The sequence below is a fragment of the Oncorhynchus mykiss genome, chromosome 6, assembly GCF_013265735.2.
Source record: "Oncorhynchus mykiss isolate Arlee chromosome 6, USDA_OmykA_1.1, whole genome shotgun sequence".
Classification (NCBI taxonomy): Eukaryota; Metazoa; Chordata; class Actinopteri; order Salmoniformes; family Salmonidae; genus Oncorhynchus; species Oncorhynchus mykiss.
In genome coordinates this window covers 47,665,130-47,671,330 of record NC_048570.1, presented here as the reverse complement: position 1 = coordinate 47,671,330, position 6,201 = coordinate 47,665,130, and the positions used below count along the sequence as shown (strand labels likewise).

At 42.5% G+C, this 6,201-nt stretch overlaps 1 long non-coding RNA gene across 1 annotated transcript; it reads left to right on the top strand.

The window, feature by feature from the left end:
- The first annotated feature begins 4,806 nt into the window (after window positions 1–4,806).
- LOC118964884 lies at window positions 4,807–5,517 on the top strand. Its single transcript, XR_005052131.1, has 3 exons — window positions 4,807–5,041; window positions 5,196–5,262; window positions 5,473–5,517. It is a non-coding gene; the product is annotated as an uncharacterized LOC118964884 (long non-coding RNA).
- Window positions 5,518–6,201: the final 684 nt, after the last annotated feature.

Below are 6,201 nucleotides of genomic sequence, written 5' to 3'. Positions count from 1 at the left end.
GTTGTTTTCACTCATGTTGTGTTTACTGAGGACAATATTGCAGCCACTGACGAATTAAGAACTTCATACCACGTCATGGAATGTTAGACCTTTATGCACATTCCCATTCTCTCATTAATATTGGGGGGGAAATATATTGATCAGATTACACACTTTCCCCATCAACCGTTTTCGATACAGCTAGGCCCACATTGAAATCTGTTCACTAAGCACTGCGACTCAGTAGGTCAAAACAGAAATAAACCTAGTCTAATTTCGTGTCGACCTCTTTTGGATGTATTTCGGTACCCCATTTAGTGAGCCAGTTGTATGATCTATTCCTTATAGTGCATTCCTTAAAAGTAGGCCTACATTAGGGAATAAGGTGCTATTTGGTAGCATATTCCTCTTTAGCCCATGCCTCCACCAATCTAATTATTTTAGATTTGTAGGAAGATACGAACGAGAGTGTACACTTCAGGAGAAGGGAGATATTATTGGACTGTATCCCTAGGCTATAGCCAGGCCTAAACCAAGTAGCCTTGAGTACGATCCCAAAAGCTTGGATTGCCAAAGGCCTATCAGAGCTAAATTGGTGAAAACAACTTTAAACTTACTGTAAAACATGTTCTACCTTCCCCTATATTTCACTTACCTTTTCTTCCACCATAGCTAATTGTATATCCCGAAAAGCATGTCACTGCCAGTCTACTAGTATCGGACTGTCTCTCCACAACAACGCCGGATTCCTGCCGTAATCCCTGGACCACTACTTCTGATCTTCACAGCTAGATCACAGCTTGCAGCTAACTAGCTCACAGCTAGCTTGCACTCATCGTGGCATCCAGTGCCAAAGCTATCCCTAAGGCCCACCTCCCCGCCTACCCGGCCTACTCAGCTGGACTGCCATTCAGTCCAGTAACAGACTGAGATTCCCTCTACTGATGGACATTGCATAGGTAAGGATGTTTAAGAGCTCTGCTATAGCTTGTAGTTTTGCTTTAGGTGTGTGTTAGAAACATAGGTATGCCTACCAAACTCATAGCACTTGTTATTTTTCAACGTTACTATTCTGCATCTCTTCCCCCCCCCCCCCCCCCCCCCCAGTTGGAGAGGTTTCTCCCTCCATATCTGTCAAAAAACGATCCTTGATTGTCAGGGTCTTTTCAGCAATGATGAAGCCATTTAGGCGCTTCACCAAGAAGAACCTGTAACCTGTTACGCTGCATGAAGAACTACTTATGTAACAGCAAGACTTTTGACAAGAGGAATTTCTGCATGTCTACCCTTTCAAAGTCTATTTGATCAAATAAATGCCATTGATTTTACAAGAATTTCAAGTGTTTTGGAAGATTGATAATACTGAAGCAGATTTTCTCAGAGAAATGCACTAGTTCCCCCTTGGTTACACATTTATTGTGCAGTTTTTGAGTTGGCAGGACTTGGGGCAGCAGGTAGCCTTGTGGTTAGAGCATTGGGCCAGTAACTGAAAGGTTGCTAGGTCAGATCCCTGAGCTAACCATGTAAAAATATGACGTTCTGCTCCTGAACAAGGTAGTTAACCCACTGTTCCTAAGCTGTCATTGTAAATAAGAATTTGTTCTGAACTGACTTGTCTAGGAAAATAAATAAAATAACCACAGCTTGACTCTAATACAATAGTTGCTGCATAGACTGTCAGATAACCAGATGTTCTCTATTAATTTAGTTAGATTGGTAAGAGCTTATTAGCAGCAAGGGGAAAACACATAGAGGAGAATTAGCTATCTGCAGCTAGATCAACCCTCTGAGATGTTTTCTATATGTTGAAACTATAAGGTCCAACAGTTGACAGTGTATGTCAGAGCAAAAACCAAGCCATGAGGTCGAAGGAATTGTCCAGAGCTCAGAGACATGATTGTGTCAAGACACAGATCTGGTGAAGGGTACCAAAACGTTTCTGCAATATTGAAGGTCCCCAAGGACACAGTGGCCCCCATCATTCTTAAACGGAAGAAGTCTGGAACCACCAAGACTCTTCCTAGAGCTGGCCGCCAGGCCAAACTGAGCAATCGGGGGAGAAGGGCAGTGCAGTGGAGTATCTTCAACAGCCATAGGCCCAGGGATTTCACATCACATTCCATGATGCAATGCAGAATACGGCTTCACACAGAACAATCACCAAACCCATAAGATAACACTTAGCACAGCCAAACATCATGTATCACATGAAGAGGCATGTGTGTTCTCCAGACGTGATACCTTGTCATGGACCTGCTGTTTCGATCTTCGCTCTCTCTCTCCCTCTCCCCCACCTCTCTCTCTCCCTCTACCACACCTTTTGTCTCGACCTCTGAATGTTCGGCTATGAAAAGCCAACTGACAATTACTCCGGAGGTGCTGACCTGTTGCACCCTCTGTAACCACATTATGTTGTTGACTCTGCTGGTCATCTATGAAGAATGTTTGAACTACAGTACTTGAATAACGATCTGGCCTTACGATCTGGCCATGTACACTTATAATCTCCACCGGCACAGCCAGAAGAGGACTAGCCACCCCTCAGAGCCTGGTTCCTCTCTAGGTTTCTTCCTAGGTTCCTGTTTTTCTAGAGAGTTTTTCCTAGCCACCGTGCTTCTAAATCTGCATTGCATGCTATTTGAGGTTTTAAGCTGGGTGTCGGAATAAGCATTTTGTGACATCTGCTGATGTAAAAAGGGCTTTATAAATAAATTGTACTGATTGATTGATGATTGATTGTATGAAATGGAGTAGCATATATCCATCATGTAAAATGAACATTGAGCACTGTCTCCATGGAGTATAGCACTGCAGCCTTAGGCAATGTATATTTACGTGGTGCATAACATTATCACATGCATGGCAACCTGTGAAATAGATCAACAGATGATGTTTTATCTCCTCTCAAGGTCTGTTGATTTACAGTATCTCAGAATCAGGAACTGTCATATCCCATGTGATATGTCAAAACAAGTTGATACATGGTGCATTGGGTTTGTATTTATTGTGGATCCCCTTTAGCTGCAGCAGTTACTCTTCATGGTGTCCAGTAAAATGAAGGCAGTTATATAATTGTAAAAACATTCCCGATACATTCACAACAGATTTCACAAAATCCATGTTCCTTTTTGATTTCGGGGCAGGCTGTCAACAGCACGTACTGTGACACTATGATAAGTCAACAATACCTCTAGGCATATCTGACGTCATGTATTTGATATCTTAATGTGAAGGTTCATGTCCATATTGTCATCAGTTCATTGTGTTTGAGGACGGTTCACTGACCAGTTTCCAACGGATACGATTAGACTAGTTTAACAGTTACAGAACAGCTACAGTAGCCTATCAGAACAGCTGCAGTATCAGAGGCTCAGAGCCTTAATTAACGGGCTACACATAATGGCTGACGACAGCCAGGTAAGGTTCATTTTAGCCTACGTTTAATGAGCTTTACAGTTGTCCTAATCCCATCTTGTTCTAATGGCAAGTCTGCCTTAAGTGCAGAAACTATGGTTGATATTAGAAAATAAGTATGATTGGAAGTTTAGGCAAGTAATTCCAATTGGGGAATTGTTGTGGGATGTTAGCATACCATATTGCGCGTGTAGCATTCGTGCCATGGAGGATTGTGCAGGCCGGCAGGTTGCTACAGGATCCTAGTATCATGTATGTTATAGGGATCAGATCTGGCTGACTTTTTCACCTGAACTGCTCAATGGCTGTCCATAATGAGCCCAGCGAGCAGGATGTGTAGCTGGGCTCTGCAATAATTAGCTCCCAGAGCAATTACAAATAACTATTCTTGTTTTAAAAGCGTCATTACAACTAGCAACATGACGGTCAGTCACCTCTAAGCAGGACTCAGTAGAAACGCTATGTGTTGGATTTGTCCATGTCTCGCTAAATTAACCTAGCTACCATAACAGCCGTGGAGAATTTATACTACAGTTTTAAGGGATCTCTCTGAAGGTTTTAGATGATACAGTGGTGCTTCGTACTCTGGATGAAGAACCATACATCTCGGCTTGGCTTCATTGCATTATTATTTGGGGAACGTTGACATGCCATTTGTGTTGACGGATGGATGAAAATAATGTAATTATAGTATCGTTATACATAGGCTAGCAGGAAAATCCGCATGAGATATCCATAGAACTGAGCCCTGCTCCATTTCAGCACCATGCCGCGGTCTCAGGTGCTGCCCAGACTCGAAACATTTCAGAACCATGGCACTGTCCCCTGACGCCAAGAAACGTGTCAGCTCTATGCAGCGGAACGTCTTTGATTTGAAATTATTCTGCAAGTGGTTATAATTTATTGCACGTTCTAGTTTTGCAGATCTACAACCTCAGAATTATAGCTAATGGATGGCAGCGAGTTACGTTTTTGTATATGGTTATGAATGACGATGCATGATAAACCATAAATTAAACGCAAAAACGTGCACTTAGACATATTTTCGTTTGGCAGAACTTTGACAAGCTTTGATTTGTTTTCTAATGAAATTGACAATTCATATAGATATTAGACTTAGGCCTAATTGTGACATCATGTGTGTATGACATCTTTGAAGAATGCTCTGGCTTCAGCCAATCGGAATCGAGTATTCAACAATGCTTTGGCATAATTCAAGGACGTTCATATTCACTTCAGTTGTCTGCCGATGGTTCACTGACGTTTTTTCAAAGGAGGTATTAGTATTTCCTCTAAACAGCCTACAACAATAAGCCACTCATCATGTCAGATGACAGCAAGGTATAGTTCATTTGCCTATTTTGAGTTTAGAGGAGAAATTACTAACAATATAGTAGGTCACCAACACAGCAATAGGTCTCACTGGTTTGATCCATGGCCTGAAATCTGACCACTATTGCCGTTTTGTTTAAAATAGGAGCGAATAAGTTGTTTCATAAAGTCACAACCTAGGACTGATATTGACCTCTTATTTATCCACCAGAGCGTGAAATGGGACGATCCCCCGGATGACCAAAATAAAGTCGTGGAGAACATGAAGGATGAAACAGAGACACATGAGACCAACAAGAACAGGACAGGAGGCAAGGTAAGAAATATGCTGTCCTTTACACATGCTCTGCCTACTTAGGCACAGATCTAGGATTAGTTTACTATCACTAAATCCTAGCCTTAAAGCATTAGGAGGAGACGCTACACTGACCTTAGATCTGCTATTAGACCTATAATCTGTTGTCATGTAGGCTAAACGTAAGTCCAGTGGCGGTGCCAAGAAGACTTCCGTGGAGGAGGACAGCAGCATTGGTGCAGGTCCGAGATTACTTCATGTTGGGTGCAGGTTGTGTTCAAATTCATCAGCACCGATCTGAGTAGATAGTATCTAAATAGGTGAAAGCAATATAGTGGAGGCCTGCAGAGAGATGTGCTTTTACCTGTCCAGTGCAATCAAATCCCTAAAGGTGAAGGAAATTAGGGATCAAGTTCAGATTCAACTTTAGATTTCTCTTTGCGGTTTCCCAGAGTCTTCTCAGACACCCGGGTGTGGTTTCCGGGAAAGGGGATCTATCATTGAGCAGCTGGAGAAGGAGGCTCAGAGGACTCTAATGCCTTCTCTCAAGATTGGGACATGCTGTGCCCCAATCCTCCTCTCCTTCCTGAGGAGTCTAACTGATGAGCAAGTCCCATGTCTTTTTCCAACCTCACATACAACAACTCTGAATTTATAGTCATAGTGCACCTTCTAACCACAAATGGGATTTCAAACACTACACCTAACCCTAACATCACTGTAACCACACACCTAACTATTCCTGTAAATCAAGAACAAAATATCTCATGGACTTGCTAATTGCTTAAATAAATACACGTTTATTTTCCCTGACATGGCTATCTAGTGACTCCACTAACTCAACACCAGTGTGCAGGTAAAATATGTTTCCTTTCTTTTCTCTAGCCAATGGAGAGTGATTCAGCAGGGCATGAAAAATAATGTAAGTCTCTCCACATAAGGTTCTGGTCAAAAGTTGTGCGCTATATAGGGAATGGTGTCATGGAATTGCTTGATTGACAAAAACATTACTCTGTTTGTTGGCCATAGCTCACATTCGAGCAGCTCTCCATGCTGTGTCTGAAGATTGTTAAAGTCGTGACCCAGACAGCCCTCCGCATTCTCCTACCAGCGCTAGCTCGTATCATGGGGGTGAACCTGAGGAGTGGGGCAACCTCCCCAGAATCACAGTGCTCTCTGAC